We start from the raw sequence: 22,053 nt of genomic DNA, 5'->3' as shown, positions 1-22,053 counted from the left end.
AGGAACAACCCTTTTCACAACCATTTAAGGAGACATTCCTTAAGCTCTCTTTTCATTGGTCAAATAAAACATCTCACTCTCTTCCCCTTTTACAATGATGCTGCTTCACCATCATGCTAAAATTCTGTAAGACCAAAAAAAATTTTCTTCCCTTAAACCTTGCGGTAGAAATTTCATCCTAGGTTGCTGTTACTACATCTAGAAATTAAAAATTATTTTATCTCGTACAGGTTTTATTTACATGCTAGACTTAACCATCCTACCACACACACACACACACACATGCACACACTTACACACACATGCGTGCGCATGCGTGCACTGAGATGAAATACATACTTGCCCACATAATGTACTTTTATTTACAAAGGCAACATATTAAAACACATAATATTTAAATTTTGTGTAGATTGAATGGTACCAGACACCATACGGCAAAACGAGCGGACAACACTCGAGTCTTTACTAGGATTGGGCTGACGGATTGCCTCTGGAACGCCTCTGTTACCTTCAACGACTCAGAATCAATACTTTTATCAAGGAAGCCCAACGTATGGAGAACTATAACAGAAGTCTTAAGAAAACAATGTAGCTAGCCATTACATGAAAATGTTTGCATACATAACTTCAAACCTACAAACTACAGTTTCAACAAACCAATCCTTAAGTCAGCACTACTTTGCCCCGAAAATAATCTAAAAAATCACTAAAATGTTAAAGTACTGAAACTGACAAGTTATGCAGAAGTAGTCAAAAAATATTCAAAGTCCTGCTAGGTAACTGGTAACTTTTACAAAATGTTAAGTACAGAGAAGCATTTAGCTGAAAAAATTCAAAGTCCACACAACCCCCTCTCCAAACAAATGTTTAAGTACAGAGAAGCATTAAACTGAAAAATATTCAAAAGCCCTCACAGCTACATTTTCACACAAAAGTTTAAGTACACAGAAGAAGCTAGCAGAAAAAAAATGTTCAAAGTACTGATAGCTAAGAAAATTATTCAAAAGATCATATAGATAGCAATTTACAAAAGGAAAAAAAAAATGAATGCACAGCCTCAAATCCACTCATTTACAAGAAATCTAAAAATTTCACCCACAAACTACAACTAATCATACTACCCCTCAATATAACAAAGAAGCCACTTTCTTGAAACCAACCAAACCTAAAAATTGCTACAATTTTAGCACAATACTTAGCTCATGTGCAGGTTTTCATAACAACTCCTGAGTTTCGGTAGGTCTGTGATGTGTGAAGTGGCATGGGGTAAAAAACATGTAGCAACCATGCAACAAGTATGATTAACCTCTATAGCTTGGACCAAGTACAACCACTATTGGCTTTGCCAATTAGAGATGGGGTCGCAAGGTACTTTCACAATCATGATTCAATAATGTCTGAGAGCCTGAGCTATCCACAACAGTCTCAAGCAATTCACGACATCGTGGACCCAAGAGTCCCTCAGCACACAGACATTATCTACACACACAGTTAAACTTCTACATGACAATACTTGACATGGTAAATGTTATAGTTATGAAAGGAAATAGTTAGAAAAATTGAAATCTAATACTTTTTGGATTCAGAACATACACATACATGTGTGAAACTAGGCATGAGACTTGAGCGAAAACATTAGTTGCTTGTGAACTCTTTGCTTAAGCAACATGAGAGTTCTGGCACAAGTCAGCTTGTGAACTCTTTGCTTAAGCAATGTGAGAGTTCTGGCACAAGTCAGCTTGTGAACTCTTTGCTTAAGCAACGTGAGAGTTCTGGCACAAGTCAGCTTGTGAACTCTTTGCTTAAGCGACATGAGAGTTCTGGCACAAGTCAGCTTGTGAACTCTTTGCTTAAGCAACGTGAGAGTTCTGGCACAAGTCAGCTTGTGAACTCTTTGCTTAAGCAACGTGAGAGTTCTGGCACAAGTCAGCTTGTGAACTCTTTGCTTAAGCAACGTGAGAGTTCTGGCACAAGTCAGCTTGTGAACTCTTTGCTTAAGCGACATGAGAGTTCCGGCACAAGCTGACTTGTGCCGGAACTCTCATGTTGCTTAAGCAGGATTAAATTTGAACTTTTTTAAAAAAAATTGATAATATATGATGTTTATAAACGACATCTTTCCCTGATGGTTTTCTCTGAATCCTCCTATTTTTTCACGTGAAATTTCGATAAATTTCTACTTTTGCTTCAACTTTACTGTGTCAGAATTTATTTTTGTGTGTTCTGCTTTTTTACCTGACAATAATTTGATGCTTTTCTCTTGAGACCTATCGAATCCTTACTTCTCTTGCGAACACAAAGTATACATCCTACATAATGTTCACTCTTAGAACTGACGAATGTGACCTTATTTAGAAATAAAATTGATTCTCACATAGCATTTTTCAGTGAATTCTGGGGTAATAATCCACCATAGTAAGATTATTTCTACCTATACTGACACGGATGAAATCACCTCCATACTTGAACTCATGCATAATTTTTCGACTTGTAATTTTTACATTGGTGGTATTTGAGTGATTTTTATGTTAGATTGAATTCAAAGGGTGGTGGGGGTAGCTGCAATATGCTATTGTAAGGATTAATTTGATGGTGTTGTTAGTTGGTTTGTTAATTTATCACTATGAATTATGGATTTAATGTGGGTTTGTAGGTATGAAGTTATTTACACAAGATGTCTCGTGAGCAACTAATGTTTTAGCTCAAGTCTCATGCCTAGTTTCACACATGTATGTGTATGTTCTGAATCCAAAAAGTATTAGATTTCAATTTTTCTAACTATTTCCTTTCATAACTATAACATTTACCATGTCAAGTATTGTCATGTAGAAGTTTAACTGTGTGTGTAGATAATGTCTGTGTGCTGAGGGACTCTTGGGTCCACGATGTCGTGAATTGCTTGAGACTGTTGTGGATAGCTCAGGCTCTCAGACATTATTGAATCATGATTGTGAAAGTACCTTGCGACCCCATCTCTAATTGGCAAAGCCAATAGTGGTTGTACTTGGTCCAAGCTATAGAGGTTAATCATACTTGTTGCATGGTTGCTACATGTTTTTTACCCCATGCCACTTCACACATCACAGACCTACCGAAACTCAGGAGTTGTTATGAAAACCTGCACATGAGCTAAGTATTGTGCTAAAATTGTAGCAATTTTTAGGTTTGGTTGGTTTCAAGAAAGTGGCTTCTTTGTTATATTGAGGGGTAGTATGATTAGTTGTAGTTTGTGGGTGAAATTTTTAGATTTCTTGTAAATGAGTGGATTTGAGGCTGTGCATTCATTTTTTTTTTCCTTTTGTAAATTGCTATCTATATGATCTTTTGAATAATTTTCTTAGCTATCAGTACTTTGAACATTTTTTTTCTGCTAGCTTCTTCTGTGTACTTAAACTTTTGTGTGAAAATGTAGCTGTGAGGGCTTTTGAATATTTTTCAGTTTAATGCTTCTCTGTACTTAAACATTTGTTTGGAGAGGGGGTTGTGTGGACTTTGAATTTTTTCAGCTAAATGCTTCTCTGTACTTAACATTTTGTAAAAGTTACCAGTTACCTAGCAGGACTTTGAATATTTTTTGACTACTTCTGCATAACTTGTCAGTTTCAGTACTTTAACATTTTAGTGATTTTTTAGATTATTTTCGGGGCAAAGTAGTGCTGACTTAAGGATTGGTTTGTTGAAACTGTAGTTTGTAGGTTTGAAGTTATGTATGCAAACATTTTCATGTAATGGCTAGCTACATTGTTTTCTTAAGACTTCTGTTATAGTTCTCCATACGTTGGGCTTCCTTGATAAAAGTATTGATTCTGAGTCGTTGAAGGTAACAGAGGCGTTCCAGAGGCAATCCGTCAGCCCAATCCTAGTAAAGACTCGAGTGTTGTCCGCTCGTTTTGCCGTATGGTGTCTGGTACCATTCAATCTACACAAAATTTAAATATTATGTGTTTTAATATGTTGCCTTTGTAAATAAAAGTACATTATGTGGGCAAGTATGTATTTCATCTCAGTGCACGCATGCGCACGCATGTGTGTGTAAGTGTGTGCATGTGTGTGTGTGTGTGTGTGTGTGTGTGTGGTAGGATGGTTAAGTCTAGCATGTAAATAAAACCTGTACGAGATAAAATAATTTTTAATTTCTAGATGTAGTAACAGCAACCTAGGATGAAATTTCTACCGCAAGGTTTAAGGGAAGAAAATTTTTTTTGGTCTTACAGAATTTTAGCATGATGGTGAAGCAGCATCATTGTAAAAGGGGAAGAGAGTGAGATGTTTTATTTGACCAATGAAAAGAGAGCTTAAGGAATGTCTCCTTAAATGGTTGTGAAAAGGGTTGTTCCTGGAACATCAGCAAATTGTGTCATACTGTGGATGTTCAACTGATTGTTCGCAATGAAATGCTAAAATTTTTTAAACGAATGTTGGTCATAATAAATGTAGAATAAATGTTTAACGTTTTAGTTTTGTAATGTGTTCTTACTTTTAAATAAATGTATTAAACATACCAGATTATTTATTTCCTTGCATTACTAGTATTATCATTTAGCTACCTGTCTACCCGAGCGTCAGCTTGGCGCCACGAAGTCGGTGACTAGCGGGCCTGTTGTAGCATGCGCGTCATGACTGCAGCTCGAGTGCTTCGTGATGACACTTTGACGAGCTGTTTGTGGCAGGCTCAGACATTCCTGAGCACCTCATGGCGCCACAAAGTCACGGACTAATGTACCTGCTACGACATGCACGGTCAAGTATATTGTTCGGGCCCCCTCAGCACTGCGAGACGACATTCCTGAGTGATGAGTCACGATGCAGGCAGTGCCTCGCGCCCTAATCTCTAATCACCTAGGTCATTAGTGGTTTTACGCGAGAGTGGTTTCCCATGTTTGGCTGTCAGGTTACATTTCTAACCCCACCCCTCACAGACCTGCTACGACATGCAATGAGTCATGCTGGGTTTTTCCGAAGACAATAGCACTTCCATGTACTACATTCATATTGGCGGATACAACAAAAATATCTGTTCCTAATGGTTTTTCCCAAGAACAGGCAGGTCCGAGGCTATAAAAGGCCGGGATTAGCTGTCGGAGCTTCAGTGTGTTCTTAGAGTTTGAGTGAGCTAGTTCGTGTGTGAGTTTCGCTGCTACCACGATTTCTACCGCCAACGCTACTTCGTGTTCTACAGCTCCACTTCATATTTTTCTGAGGTATGTTACATATTTCGTTAACATTGAATGTTTCTCAGCTTTTTTGTAGGTTATCAGCTAGCTAGTTTTTTTCTCTGTACACTTATATGTAGGTAACAAGAAATTTTTTCAGTTTAAACTTTTATCAGTATCTACTTTAAATATTCTAGCATTTTTTGGATGTGAATTAGAGTAGTTTTGAGGTTATGTAATCAATCATTTTTAGTTAGCATTGAATATTTTTCAGCTTTAACTTTTATCAGTACTTTAAATATTCTACCATTTTTATGATTGTACATGAAGGAGTAGCCTTGAGGTTATGTTTGCAACTTTTTTTATTTAGTAACAATGCTAGTAGTTTAGGTTAGTAAGCTTGAGGGCTAGAGTTTTAAGGTTATGTAGGCAACTTTTTTATTTAGTAACATTGCTAACAGTTTAGGTTAGTAAGCTTGAGGGCTAGAGTTTTGAGGTTATGTTTTGCAACATTTTTATTTAGTAACATTGCTATCAGTTTAGGTTAGTAGGCTTGAGGGCTAGAGTTTTGAGGTTATGTTTGCAACTTTTTCGTGTTGACATCTAGCTACATTGTATTCTTAATTCTTTTGTTATAGTTCTCCGTGCGTCGAGCTACCGTTGCGTGTTCCGTACGTTGAGACCAGTCTACCGATTGTCATGATGATGGCGTCTACTGTTCAGAAATGCCGTTTCTGCTCTGCCTCCTTCACGGCATCTAAGAATTGCTACCGGCACGAGCGACAGTGTGCCGAGAACCAGCATCCTGACTACCAGCAGTGCCACCTATGTGGAAAGATGGTCGCACGCAGCGATAAGATGCAGCAGCACCTTGCATCATGTGCTGGAGCTGTTGCTACGACATCAGGCATGCGGTGTAGCTTCTGCTATAAGGCCTTCGCCCGTGCTGATTTTGCTAGACGACATGAGAAGTCGGCTTGCGGTCTCAACCCAAACCGTATAGCACATACCTGCGACAACTGTGCTAAGGAGTTCGCCAGGGCTGACAAATTGAAAGCCCACATCAAGGTGTGCAAGGGGCCTGCTCCACCTCCAACAAAGAAGCAGAGAATGTCAGCAGTTAAGCCAGCAGTACTGCCTAAACCATCGACCAGCCGAACAAAGGTGGTGACCGGCGCGGGTTTGGCCAATGCCCACGGCTTCATCACCGCCGAAGTGGGATTCGAGGGTAACTTGAAGACATATGTCGCAGTAAATACGTCAAGTTCTTCCAAGGACATCTGTACGTACCTGGACTCCATCAAGAACAAAATAATAAACCAACTTGTGGAGGATATTGAAGAGAACGGACCACTGAAGTTTAATATCGTGCTCGAGTGCGACTATGAAAAACCAGTAGATGCCAGTGAAGACAAGAGGGCCTTCAAAACCATGAATGTCCCCCTCTACGCAGTTCATGAGGTGGAGGAGGCAGTTACCGAGTCCATTTCAAAGATCTGCAAGGAGGAGGAAGACTACATGGGGAAGGGGTCCGGATGGACTTTGTCGGCCGTTAAGCGACTTCAACTACGAATAAACAAGCTCGATCCACTCCGTGCCAGCTCCTACATCGAACTGCCTACTTCCATCAAAGACAAATATGCAGTGATAAATCCGCAAAACCTCGAAGACCACATGTGCTTCAAGTGGTCAATTCTGGTCAAGTACGTCGAAGGATGGAATCCTGAACGTGTCAATCAGCGCTACCATGACTTGGAAGATAAATTCAATTTCAACAACATCGAGTTTCCTACTCCAATCAGGCAAATACCGCTGTTTGAAAAACAGAACCCTGGAGTCTCCATCAACATTTACAGTATCGACGAAAATCTGAATGTTGTTCCTGCACGAGTCGCTCCTGAAGAAAAAGAACATCATTTCGATCTTCTGCTCTTGGTCAATGACGAGTCGTCTCATTTCACATTCATTAAAAAATTTTCTGCCCTGGTTCGGTCCCAACTCACTACACGCGAGCATAGAATTCATGTTTGCAAAAGATGCTTCAAGCATTATGATGATCAGGATAGTGTTAGTGGGCTCACTGGTATTCAGTGTTTGGCAAAAGACAGTGAGCTCTGCAAACAGCATGCTGCTGTTAGGATGGAAATGCCATCGCTTGATGAGAACGGCCAGCCACCTGTTCTGAAGTTCAAAAACTTCCATCACAGTGATAAGATGCCCATCGTGGTATATTGCGACTTTGAAGCTATTCTGGAGAAAATCCATACATGTCACCCGAATCCTGATGAAGCATACACGCTGCAGTACCAAAAGCATAAAGCGTACAGCTACTGCATTTACGTGAAAGCAGATAACTCCATCATTCCTGCACACCTCACTTCTTCACTTCCTTCACAGCCTGAATTGTATCGCGGTTGTGACGCAGAAGATAAATTCATATCCCGCATTGTGGAGATTGGACATGATGTTCAGAAAATATTTTCTACGTCTGTTCCTATGACTCCGCTCACACATGCACAGAACATTGCTTTTCTGCAAGCAAGGTGTTGTTGCTACTGTGGAGGAAAGTTTGGAGGGGCTGTAAAGAAAGTTCGTGACCACAATCACTTCACCGGCGAATTTATTGGACCTGCATGTAATGACTGCAACCTTCTCAGGCGCAGACCGAAAAAGTTGATTGTGTTCTTCCACAACCTGGCATACGATCAGAACTTCATTATCAGGAAGTTGGGGTATGATAGTAAAGACATCTTCATCATTCCGAATTCGGAAGAGAAGCTGATAACTTTTTCCAAGAAGTTACATGATAAGTTCAGCATTCAATTTGTCGATACCTTCCGTTTTATGAGTCGGGGTCTTGCTTCGCTCGCTGAGTTCTTGCCTGCAGACAAGTTTGTCAGTACTGCTGAGTTTTTCGCTCCTGATGAGTTGGAGTTGGTTACCCGCAAGGGGGTCTTCCCGTATGATTTTGTGGATTCTTTTGCTCGACTAGATGATACTAGTCTTCCATCCATCAATCATTTCTACAATAGTCTGAATGATTCCATGATATCAGAGATGGAGTACGCACATGCGGTGAAAGTCTGGGACAAGTTTCAGTGTGCTACTTTGGGGGAGTACGCTGACTTGTACCTAAAGACGGATGTTCTGATTTTGGCGGATGTATTCGAGAATTTCCGTTCCATATGTTTGGAGACATACAGCCTAGATCCGTCTCACTATATTTCTTGTCCAGGGTTCGCTTTCGATGCGATGCTTCGAACCACAGGTGTACAGCTAGAGCTTCTTACCGATTATGATATGTACATGTTTGTGGAGGCCGGTATTAGGGGGGGAGTAGCGCAAAGCATTAAACGTCATTGCGTAGCCAATAACTCCTATGTACCAGAAACACATGATGCATCCAAGCCATCCACATTCCTGGAGTACATTGATGCAAATAATTTGTACGGGTGGGCGATGTCTCTGCCGCTCCCCATTCGGCATTTCCAATGGGTAGACACATCAATTGATGTCGTGTCTGTCCCAGATGATTCTCCTACAGGCTACATTATTGAGTGTGATGCGGAGTACCCTCCCAAGCTCCACGAAAGTCATAAAGACCTGCCATTTCTCCCCGTAAATCAGTGTCCGCCCGGCTCAAATCAATCAAAGCTGATGACAACACTTGAAAATAAAAAGCACTACATTGTCCACTACAAAAACCTACAGCAAGCGGTATCTCATGGACTGAGAGTGACTAAGATACACCGAGTCCTGCAGTTTGAGCAGTCGGCATGGTTGGAGCCCTATATTCGGCTGAATACCAACAAGCGGAAAGCAGCAGCCAACGAGTTCGAGAAGGAGTTCTTTAAGCTCGCTGTGAACTCGACATTTGGTAAACTGATGGAAAATAAAAGGCGGAGGCTCAAAATGGAGTTGGTGTGCTCTGAGAAGAGGTTCAAAAAGTTGGTGTGTCGTCCGTCCTTCAAGGACCGTACAATGTACGAACCGAATTTGTCTCTAGTCCACCTTAATCACGAGACCATCATTTTCGACAAGCCGATTTATGCCGGGCTGGCCGTACTAGATCTTTCAAAGACTCTCATGTACGACTTCCACTACAATACCATGAAACCCCGTTACCATGAAAATATTCACCTGATGTATATGGATACAGACAGTTTTGTGTATGAGATCCAGACAACAGACTTTTACTCAGACCTCAAAGCCGACCCTACACTGATGGCTAAATTCGACACCAGCTGCTACCCTTCCGACCACCCATGCTTCTCCCCCATCAACAAGAAAGTTGTCGGTAAATTCAAAGATGAATGTGGGGGAGAAGTGATGGAGGAGTTTGTAAGCCTACGGGCCAAACTGTACGCCTACAGGTGTAGTGGTAAGAGCGAGAAAAAGGCCAAGGGCATCCAGCGATGTGTGGTCAAAAACCACATAACATTTGATGATTACCTGGATGCCCTGCAAGACCACCGCACAATGAGGGCAGGTGTTAGAGCAATTCGCTCCCGTCAGCACATACTCTATACTGAGTACAGTAATAAGCTGGCCATAACGTGGGAGGACGACAAACGGCTGATCTGCGAAGATGGTATCCACACAGTCCCCCACGGATATGTTGGAGGCGACGAATAATTTTTTTTTTGTAAAATAGTTTTTGATTTAAATAGTTTGGCAGTTTGGTAGTTGTTTCCATTTGTTGTATAGTTTTTCTGTTTTGTGTTTTATAGTTTTCATTTTGTTGTGCAGTTTATGTTTTTTCTGTACAGTTTCCATTTTTGTTGTACAGTTTTCCATTTTTGTTGTACATTTTATGTTTTTGATGTATAGTTTCCATTTTTGTTGTAAAGTTTCAGTTTTTTGATGTGTAGTTTCTGTTTTTGCTCCATTTTGGTTGTGTAAAATATGTTCTTAATTTAGTAAATACAATTTTACCTACATATTGTTTATTATTTTTAATATAGAACCAATATCCCACGAGGTACTGATACTTATAAATGTCTTACAGAATGGTGAAATGTAATTATACACAAACATTAAAATATCTGCTTCCATGCAGCTTTTAAAACACGAGTACGCAAACATGAGAAGAGAATATTACTTGTGAGTTAGGACTCTGAAAAATTTCTGGTCCGCTAAGATGGAGTGATAAATGTTTTTAAAATTATCATTACTTTAACTATCGCATCCACAACGATAGTATTAATAACATATATTTTAGTTAAAACCTATAAATGATAAGACTTTATGAAAAAATGATGGTTACAACAAAATGACTGAATTTTTGTGGATTTTGGCTTATAAGGTTCATAAAAATGTTGGTAGAGAGTTGAAACTCAGCCTTATATACACTAACGTACTTTATAAACCTACACCTGATGACGACATCCATAAGATGAAATCAAGATGGCGGTCTCCACTAAATAAGATGGCTGCCTCCGCAGACAACGATGGTATATATTTTTTATTTTGATAATAAATTTATTTTAAAGAATGTGGTGTAACGAAAAATTGTAACAGGAATGAGTGGGGTGTTCGATGATGATGTCATTGTAACAGAGGAGCGGGGTGCTAGATGGTGTATTCGTAATGTAGAGGAGTGGGGTGTTCGATGCGTAAGTTTTTTAATTAAAATTTTATTAAATAATGTATATTTTTTAAATTTTATTTTAAAATTCTGATTATTTAATTTTTTATATATTTTAAATTTTTTCATTAAAATCGGATAATAAATAAAGATTTTCAAGATAGCGAACGAAACTCGAAATGTCGGAATGTTCTAGAAAACAAAATGGCGGATAAAACAAAATGGCCACCGGAAGTGACGTAATCCAATATGGCCGCCTGAAGTGACGTAATCCAAGATGGCCGCCGGAAGTGATGTAATCCAAGATGGCCGTCGGAAGTGACGTAATCCAAGATGGCCGCCGTGGCTCCCCGGCTCCCCCTCCCCCCCCCCCTGCCGACATACCGTCTATATTCACCTACTATCGTAAAATGATTGTTTGTGAGAAATGTCATAAGCAGTTTGCCAGAAAAGATAATATGAAAACGCACATGAAGACATGCAAAGGTCCTGCTGTTCGGCAGAAAGTAAAGGTTTCGGTGCAACAGTGATGCATCGATGTTCATAAGAGTATGCCTGGAGATGTCGCAACTACGGCAACGTCAGTTTCTGGATCGGGTCTGAAAGGTTCGTCTTCATCAGCAAGGTATCCTTGCAGCTACTGCGATATGTCGTTCACTTTTTCTCATGTAGCACGAAGACATGAGAGGAGTAAATGCAAGAAGAATCCATCTCGCATGAAGTTCCGCTGTGATGAGTGTCATGAATGGTTTACACGTATTGATAGTTTGCGACGGCATGTGAAAAAATGCAACGGTAAAGTCCGTGTGTCTACTGAAGAACTACCTGTAGAAATTTCGACTCCTCGCTTTAGATTGGAGACTCGTAAGCGTACAAGCAAGAAAACCAATGTGCAGCAACCGATTGCTATAACGTCTGGACATGAAAATAAACCTAATACTGTGTTCGGTGCATTAAAAGTGAATGATAATGGGTTATAATTGGCGCAGTCTGCATTTCGTGGAAAATTGAAAGATTACTATTATCTAAATACGTTAGGTGAGTCAAGAGACATTTGTAATTTTCTTGATGATATCAGAGAGGACATAATCAATCAGCTTACTGATGATGTAGCAACAAACGGTCCATCAAAATATAACTTGTGGTTGGACTGTATATACGGAAAGCCGTATCCATTCGAAGACGAAGTGAGGAAGTGTGCATTCAAGACATCGGCTGCAGTAATTTACAGTTCTGACGATGTGAAGCAAACTATTAAAAAAACGTTATCCAGAAACTCTGTCAAGAAGAGAAGGACTATGTCTGTAAAGGTTCTGGTTGGTCTCTGTCTAGTATAAACCGATTGGAGCTAAGAATTAGTCATTTCACGCCTATGCAGGGCTTTCGTAAGTGATCCTGTAGTAAAATATAGATTTTGTAATAAAATTTATTTTGTGAAAGAATTTGCGATGTTTTATTTACGAACCTGTCACTATTATGTTAAATTGTTGTTATATTTATTTTTTCTTCAGCATCCAGAATCGTACCAAGGACCTAAGTCGATCTAATTAATCATTTTATTGGTTGCAAAATTTATTTAATGAATTTTGAACTTTTTCCTGAATTTCTAGCATTGAAATCACGAATTTCTAGCATTGAAATTACGAATTTCCAAGATGGCGTACATGATGGCTTATAAGATGATGGTAGTAGAGGATTTTAAGCCTCTTTAAGAATTTTGAACATGGTTTATTGAAATTATTATTTTTTTACATAAAATTAAACATTATTGCATCGATCGAGTATCGAACCAAGGACAGGAACTGATCGAATGAATATGTAAATTAATGAGTGATTTATTTAATTAATTATGGATTTTTCCCGAATTTCTAGCTAAATAATTACACGATTGCAAGATGGCTGCCATAACGAAACATGCAACATTAATAGGATCCAATATGGCGGTCATAATTTAAAGTGTAACGATAACATCGTACTCAACCGAGATGGTGGGCATAACGAAACACGCAACAATTAAATATAATCCAAGATGTCGACCATAACGATATGTTCAACATTGGTTTTAAGTAATAATTTATTTAATTTTTATTATTTAATTCGATTAGTTATTTTTTTAATGATTTTTAATTTTTTTCCCGTTTTCTAACATAAAAATTATTGATTTTCAAGATGGCGGACATGACGGTTAGGTAAAGTTAGGTTAAGTTAGGTTAGGTTAGGTTAGCATAGATTAGCATATGTATTAGGTTAGGTTAGGTTAGGTTAGGTTAGCATAGATTAGCATAGATTGGCATATGGATTAGCATGGATTAGATGACATCATCCAAGAGGTTGGCAACATCGAGGGTCGCAAGGCTAAAGGTCAGGGTCGAATTTCAATGTCAGGGTCAAATTTCAAGGTCAAGGTCTAAGGTCAAGGTCATAGTTAAAAGTCAAGGTCAAACTTAAAGGTCAAAGGTCAAAACTTAAAGGTCAAAGGTCAAAGTTCAAGGTCAAGGTCAAATGTCAAGGTCATAGTTAAAGGTCAAGGGTCAAGGACTAGGTTCAAGGTCAAAGTTTAAGGTCAAGTCAAAGGTCAAGGTCATTGTTTAAGGTCATGGCCAAAGATCAAGGTCATAATTAAAGGTCAAGGGTCAAGGTAAAGGTCAATGTTCAAGGTCAAAGTCAATGTTCAAGGTTGGCTCCTGGATCCTGCGCCTGTCCTTGAATTCGGTATTTTCCATCTACTGTAACGGGACATTTTTTTCGTGCGTACATGGCTGATGAACGTAACGGGACACTTTTTCGTGTGTGCATGGTCGAAGGAAGTGACATAATCCCTTAATTCCCCTCCGTCCTCCGGTGTCCTCATACGAACCAAGTACATCTACTCTCGTGCTGAAGGTTTGGGCAGTTTCCCTCACTGACCGACTGCCTTTTGCTGGCGACAGGCGACATGGGCTGTGTCCTCTCCTTAGCGTGGCTCGAAGCAGCAACTCACCGGAAACTTTATATTAATCATTTCACGAATTTAATTAAACTATCATAAATTAATTCTTCAGGTCTTCATTAGCCCTGGCGGGGCTATAGTTCATGCCAGTTGTTTTCCCCAGGTGCTTTTTAATAAAAATGCAGGTATCATCGCAGTGTTGCTAATAATATGCGTTCTTTCACTCACCGGACTATACCTACACGATGATATGCCTGCTTGGTCAGCCGGGTATGTGCGGCCTTGGAGCTATACACTACACTCACACAACGAGATTAATTAGGCCATTTTTGCGCACACTCCACACGCCTCTAAATACAGACATCACGACACTTTCATGCATCAGTTAGCCAACTAACTGAGGGGAAAGGGTGACCTCCCCCCACCTTACATCTACACTATTAAAAATAGAGCCAAGCAACAAGCGACAGTTATTTTACTTCTTTCTGGACCGTGAGCCAAAAGATCGCACACTTCGCGCCCCGCCGTCGTTTCCAATGATTCGAACAAAGTGACGGGGTCGCACTATTTATATTGGCAACCACATAGCGAGTTATGGGAACGTAAGAGTTCCTGGTATCGCTGTCACACGCTCCCGGCCGAGCATATGAGGAAACGGCGGCGGCCTGGACAATAGTTCCAGCTGCGCCTTGGTAGAGGATGGACGTGTCCCGGAGCAGCTCCAGCGGTCTAGCTTGTTCAGTTGTTGATAGCACTTCTCAGTGCTATCACAGCCGGCAGCAGACGATCCTTGATAGGTGCCTGTGTGCATAGTGCGCACAGGTGGTAACAGTTGTGCTGTGAAGGTATTTACGACCAACAAGCTCTGTGACACCCGGGGAGTTAGATCCCCTACAGCCTAGCCTGAACCCGGCTAACTTAGCCCCGGGGGACGGTCAGTGGGTGCGCTAGAGTGTGAGGAACTGCAAAATGACTGAAATGGACTCAACAACGCCCTCCCCTCAGGAGGAAGACACACAAGGTGTCTGGCAGTAGTGATGGGCAGAACGGTTCACTTTAATGAGCGGTTCAGAATCGGTTCGTTCTTCGAAGTGAATCGGTTCGTTGATATGGTTCTTCGGTTCATTTAATTTTTTTTACTAGAATTTGAATTAACTGCGTACTTATCGCAATTAATTTTTATAGAAGAAAAAATTTAATTGCATAGCTAACCAATTAAAAATATTGCCATTATTGGACAGCAATTAAACAAATCTGTTGATTAAGCCCAATAATAAAAAGTATATAAGTACTAAGTAGTAATAATAAAGATGTACTAGTAACTCAATATATATTTACTAAGTATTTTTAATCGTAAAATGAAAATAAAATTGAATGCATATTTGCTCATGATGTGAGAATTATAAATTGTATGTAGAAAAATCCAATTTAGAGGCCTCTCGTGGGTACTAGAACAGTTATTGTCACTATTGGTTGAAAATGTATCCGCAAGAGGTCAGCACGAATGGCAGCGACGAGCAATGCCATGTGAAACTAAAGAGAAAGAACCGTGATAAGAAGGAACCGATAGCTTTGAAAACCACGAGCACGAGAGCCGGGCAGGTCCTTTGTGGAGGTGAGTGGACGAGTAAAGAAAGAACCGAGAGATTTGAACCATGAGAGCCGATAATTCCGTAAGAGCCGAGCAGCTCACATAAAAATATATCAATTTATTGTTAGTTAAAATTTTTTGATGCACGTGTAATTGAAATAAAGTGAGGAGATTTGTTCAGTAATCTACTTATAAACAAATAAATGCTTTTATTAAAACTGGATAAAACAAGTAATAAAAGGCTTTTTATTTTGACATATTAGCCTAAAACCATAAAAATAAAATATCCATTAATACTTTAAGTTGTGCAGTTAATCACAATTAAAAAACAATGTTATAAAACACAAAGAAATATTTAAAATTATTACTAATTTTTTAAGTTTAATATAAATAAGTGTTGCGCTGTATTGGAAATAATTATAATTTAATACATTTTAATAATAATAGTGAACAAGTTATTGTCTGAGTAAATTGAAATACTACTTATCTCGAAGATCAATAATGTTGTTGAATGTTATCTTCCAAAAATACAGTTGTTTTTTTTTGACATTTTAAGAGAATAATATACACTCTGTACCTTAATTGTTAGAATTGGTTTAACATTTTTTATAGAAAAATCAAAATTAATTTACTTTGAAAAACTTGCCTTGTTGTAAACCTACCAAGTGCAAACTCTGAATAAATAAATTTCTTGCTCCCACATCAGTAAACGAAGTAAAAATATAGGTATATATAATTTAATAATTGAGAAAATTCTACTCAGAGCATACGTCAACTGTCGAAGTCAGGATTTCAGTTGTTAATTGTTGCCACGAGCACATATAAAAAAGACCCGCAAGGGCAAACTAAACCGGGGATGAGAACCTTGTTCATTAAAAAAGAGCGACGTGTTGAAGGAGTGGGGGAAGGGACGGAGGCTTTTAGTCACAATTATGTATGAGTCACGTGCACTGAGAAAGAAAGAAGAGGAAGAAGAGCCGTGATCGGTGAAAGAAGGGAGGGGAAGAAGAGACGAGACCGTTCACTTGGCCGGGAAGGGGTGGTGAGTTGTTTGGAGTGGGGATTGGTTCTCCCCTCTCCCACTCTAAAGTGCGGAAAATAACCGAAGAGCGGAGAGAACAGAGAAAGAGCCGAGAACGCGAGAAGAACCGAGAGCTATGTGAATTGCACGACGCATGGAATCGGGCAGCTTGTGAGGAAGGGAAGAAACAAAGAACAAACCATCTCTCCTTGTAGAGATCGTACCATGGATCATACGTGTACATCGTTCGACTGAGCTAGTGAACCGCAGTTCTTTTTTCAAAAAGTGAAGAGGTCGCACCACGAGATGGCGGCCTCTTTCTCGACCGAGCAGGCGGCCCCCCCCCCCCCCCCCCCCCAACCCAACAGCCACCTGCGGCAGCGCCCAAGGCCCCTCGCATCAAGCCACTCTTCGTGTTCCTTGACCAGGGGCACCAATACCCGCGAGTGTACCATGCACTCAAAAACGCACTCACAGAGCGTTTCACCTGCACCAACCGCGGGAAGGATGAACTTATGATCCACACCGCCACCATCGCGGACTACACGCGTGCGATAAAGGTCCTTGAGGCCATTGGGGCGCAGCATCTGTGCTCCTGCAACAGCACGAGGTGCCAAAAAAATTTGTGCTGCGCGGCGTACACCGTCACACACCGACGGACTTTCTTCAGGAGGAGTTCGCCGCACTAAACCTGCCCGTCCAGAACCACTGGTTCCTGGAAAACAGGCGGAGGCGGGAGAAGTGCGATGCCCTCGTCATTGAGGTGCCGCAGTCGTGCGACTCAGCGACCATACAGGCTCTGCGCGAATTCGCTGGAATGCGGATTCGCGTGGACGAATACAGGCGACCAAAGGGCCCTGCGCAGTGCAGTAACTGCCAACGCTTTACCCACGTGGGCAAAGGCTGCAGCGCCGCACCAGTCTGCAGATGGTGCAGCGGTCCGTACTGCGCCACCGAATGCCCGCACGGGGGCCAGCAGGAGCACAAAAAGTGTGCTCACTGCGAGGAACCGCACTGCACCAATTTCAAGGGGTGCAGTGCATACAAGAAGGAGACATGGAGGCACCTTCCCCCCCAAGAGCGCAAGAAGCGGGAGCAGCAGTCCCGCTGCGACACGCGAGACAACACGTGCGCCACTGAGCAGCCACAGCCACAACAGCGGGCACCGCAGGGACACCACACCCCCCCAAGACGCAACCCCTGGGGCCCTCCGCCACCGAGCTTCGGCGACTACCTGGCGCAGGCCAGCGGGAGCCGGTTCGCGCCCCTGCAGCAGCACTGGGAGCCCAGCCACAACGAGCTGGACTACCCAGTCCTTGCCAACAACCCGTGGCAGCGGAAGAAGGGATTCAAGAAGAATCCCATGGGCCACAAGAACGGCCAAGGAAAGCCCCCGTGCCCCGCCCAGGACAGGCCCCGACAGCCCGCCCAAGACAAGCTGGCAGCCACCAAGCCAGCTCCCACACCGGCGAAGTGAACGCCAGCCCCCACCCAGCCGCAGGCTGCACCCGTGGCAGCAATGGCAGTTGATGCAGCACCAGAGCTGCCAACTGCCCAGCCGACACCGTCTACCAGCGCCCAGGCACCGCAGCTCGCGGACATCCAGGCGGCCATCCACTCCCACGAGGCCATCAGAGGCAACGCCCAAGTGCAGAGTGCCATCGGTCCTCTGTGCCAGCTTCTAGTCATCTGGCTAGACACTTCCAAATTCATGGCCGACAAAATACGTGCCACCATGGATTGCGTGTGTGTGCTTGCTGGGGTCGTTAATGACCAGCAGTAATTCGGCACCGAATTGCAGCACAAACGCAACCATTAGGAATAAATTACATTCCCTCCTTTTCTGGAATGCACGCGGCATTAAAAATAAATTACCGGAACTTATCAACCACCTGGATAAATATAAAATAAAAATAGCTGCGATAAACGTAACGCATCTAGTACCGACAGACAGATTAACAATACTAAATTATGTCATATATAGGCGCGACCGAGATGCACGAGGTGGCGGAGTAGCCCTTGCTGTTCACACTAGTGTAAAACACACTGCTAGTCAGCTCCCTGACTTTCACCACCTCGAGGCCATAGGAATAAATTTAAACATTAATCGACAACAGATTAAATTAATCGCAATGTACGCCCCACCAGGTAGGTCTCTCGGCGAGGCGGATCTGGATGCTTTGTATGGGGCGGCCCCGAGCTTCCTTGCTGTAGGAGACATTAATGCCAAACACATAGAGTGGAACTGCAGGCGCGCTACAGCGAACGGCAGACTATTCTACACTCACCAACTCACCAAAAAAATACCTTGTACATGCTCCCTCCGAGCCCACACATGACTCTGGTAGACAGAATGACATGCCTGATATTTTAGATATCGCCCTAAACAAACGTGTCAACACGGGATTCGAACTCGAGGATGTACACCACATGTCATCGGATCATTTCCCAGCCAACTTGATCTTTGATGAGGCCAACGTAGAATCAAATCCGCCACGAAAAATTAGGGATTATAAAAATGCAGACTGGCAAAGATTTAAAAACTATTTGACAATAAATCTCCCCGACGCGGCCGAAATTAACATAGAAAACAGCAATAACTTAAATTCCGCGATTTTAGAATTAACAGAAAAAATCCAGGATGGTATTAGCCAGTGCATCCCAGAAAAGGAGGTTAGGCTAGCACACGATGAGCTGCCAGAATACATCCGCAGCTTGATTGCACAAAAAAATCGACTGCGACGCGAATACACACGGCGTCGCACACAGCAGACGAAACGCCGAATCAATGAAATACAAACAGTCATTTCCGATGAAATCTCACTCTGGCGAAGCATCCAGTGGGAAACAATAATCGCACGACTCGACATCCAGGATGGAAGTGCCTGGACAATGACGAAGCGTTTTTTAAACAAATCGGAAAAAATCCCGCCCCTTGAAACAAACAATGGCGTAGCTTTTCAGCCCCGCGACAAGGCACAAGCTTTCGCTGACACACTGGAAACTGCATTCCAGCCCAACATGCAGCCCTGCGATAGGCAGCGCAAATTTACCGCGAACTCCGCGTTAAACTGCGACTACCCAAAATCTCTGCGCCTCTACTAACACAGGCACATGAAATAAAGCATGCTATCAAAAAAATGAAGCCGCGCAAAGCTCCCGGGAATGACGGCATACAGGCTGTTGTTCTCAAACAACTCCCAAATGAAACACTAGAATATCTAGCCGAGTGCATAAATGCTATATTTAGGTTAAATATTTTCCACTCGTAATGGAAAGAGGCTAGAGTCTTCCACAAGCCAGGCAAAAACAAAACACTGCCGCAGAACTACAGACCTATCAGTCTGCTAAGCACCGTGTCTAAAGTCGTAGAAAGTATCATACTACACAGACTTAATGTACACATTCACGAAAACAACATACTGCAGAATGAACAGTTTGGCTTTCGCAGTACACATTCGACAGTTCACCAACTAGTGCGCATGGCAGAGGAAATAACAAGCGCATTCAACGTACAAGACTACGTAGTTGCTATGTTTATTGATGTAGAAAAAGCCTTTGACAGAGTATTTCATGTGGGGCTAATCTACAAACTCTACCAAACAGGATTTCCCGACTGCTATATTAAGTTAGTCGCGTCTTACTTAGCAGACAGAACCTTTAGAGTATTTACTGAAGGAGCTTTATCTGACCTCAAACAAATTAGAGCAGGTGTCCCACAGGGAAGTATCTTAGGTCCTGTACTCTTTAATGTGTATGTTAGTGACATGCCATGCCCTGCACACCGCCTCGTCAAGCTGGGTTGCTATGCAGATGACACAGTGCTGTATAGCAGGTCCCACAATCTACAGCTAGCTACAAACCGATTGCAAGCCGCGCTCACTGAGTTTGAGCGATGGTGCACGACTTGGTGTATTAAAGTAAACACAACTAAGTCAGAGGCTATTGTGTTTACCCGCAAAAACCTCCCACCCGCAGAACACAGGCCGCAAATACGTTTGTTTGACGAACAAATACCGCACAAGGATGTAGTGAAATATCTAGGTGTATACATGGATAGAAAGCTACTCTGGCGCCACCACATTAACACTAAGCGAGCGCAAGTGCAGGCTAGGATTAGTGCACTATATCCAGTCATGAACAGGCGATGCGGCAGCAAGGTTAAAACCGGCCCACTGCTGTACAAAGCTTTAATTCGCCCAATAATCACATATGCAGCCCCAGTCTGGGCAACAGCAGCCCCTACACACTTACTCAAATTACAGCGAATACAGAACAGGTGTATTCTAATCGCTACCGATGCCCCGAGGCACTGTCCAGTAGAAGCATTGCATAGGGAAACCGAGTCGGAAACTCTGCAAGACTTTTACATTCGCACAACACAAACTTTCTATGACAAATGCGAAAACAATTTAAACCCACATGTATCCTCACTTGGAAATTACAATCCAGACGTTGCACAAAAATACAAACGCCCGAAATCCATCCTGGCGCACCGACCCCCATAGTGGCCTGTGATTGGCTGACAGCTCCGGCCAATCACAGCGCACCTGCGCGCAGCCGAGGCCAGACCCCAACACCGCGGTTGCGGACTGGCGAGAAAATTCTGCGCAGATCGACACTCGTATTCTGGCAGCTCCAGATTTAGAATTAAACATATTATTTTTTAAGTATAATTTAAAGAATTAATTAATGGGATTCTGACCATGTGCCTGACCACATCCTGCGGTGCAAATAAGCAACAGTGGACCAACCAATGATTGACATGCCCAGGCTGGCAGCATAATGTGTCGGATCCCACCACTCCCAGTACACTAGCTGAGCTGTAACCCAGCAGCGAGGCCCGACAGACACAGACGCACGACACGGTAAGCCAATAATGCCTTCAGCTTTGTGCCGAGTACATTGGAGTGCGTATCCGCGTAGCTTTGGCTACAAAATTTACCCATTATTTTTTTAGAAATGCGTATTTTTATTTATATAAGTGAGTAGACTCACCAATGGTTTATAGGTGTTTGACAATGTGTCTGACCACATCCTGCAGTGCAAATAAGCAACATTGGACTAGCCAATGATTGACATTCCCAGGCTGGCAGCACAACGTGTCGGCATGCATGGCTGCGGCAACTGGGGCAACCTGGGTGCTGCGGACATATAATTATGTTATTTAACATGCGCATATTTTTAATTATTAAGTGAGCAGTCTCACAGACATTTAATAGGTGTCTGACCATGTGCCTGACCACGTCCTGCGGTGCAAATAAGCAACATTGGAATAGCCAATGATTGACATGCCCAGGCTGGCAGCACAATGTGTCGGGCATACATGGCCGCGGCGACTGGGGCAACCTGGGAGCTGAGGTCATATAATTAAATTTAAGCTTTCACTTCACTTGGCTGGCTGGCAGCCTGGCGGGAAACGACTAAAGTCGCCCCCGAAACAACCAGTACCGCCCAAAATAATGCGCACAGCAATGTGCAAGCCCCCAACCCCCCGCATGGTAGACTCTTTTCTACTCTGTCCAACTCTTCATCCTGAACCATTCTTCTGTTTCCCGTAATCAACCTGCTTGCCAATAATGCATGAATTTTTGCATCCCGCATGTAAGTGCCCAGGGTTTTCCCTGTGTCTATGCAGGTTTTACCTGGGCCCAACTTATCTAGTTTTTAGTCTAGAATAGTCAGTGAGGGGAGTTAGTCATGGCGCCAATTGCTGCCATGGCTGGCCAATCCCCTCCTAGCACACGGTGCATGCACCCTCACCCGCATGGC

This window comes from Bacillus rossius, chromosome 12 (assembly GCF_032445375.1).
Source record: "Bacillus rossius redtenbacheri isolate Brsri chromosome 12, Brsri_v3, whole genome shotgun sequence".
NCBI lineage: Eukaryota > Metazoa > Arthropoda > Insecta > Phasmatodea > Bacillidae > Bacillus > Bacillus rossius.
This window is presented reverse-complemented; position numbering follows the sequence as displayed.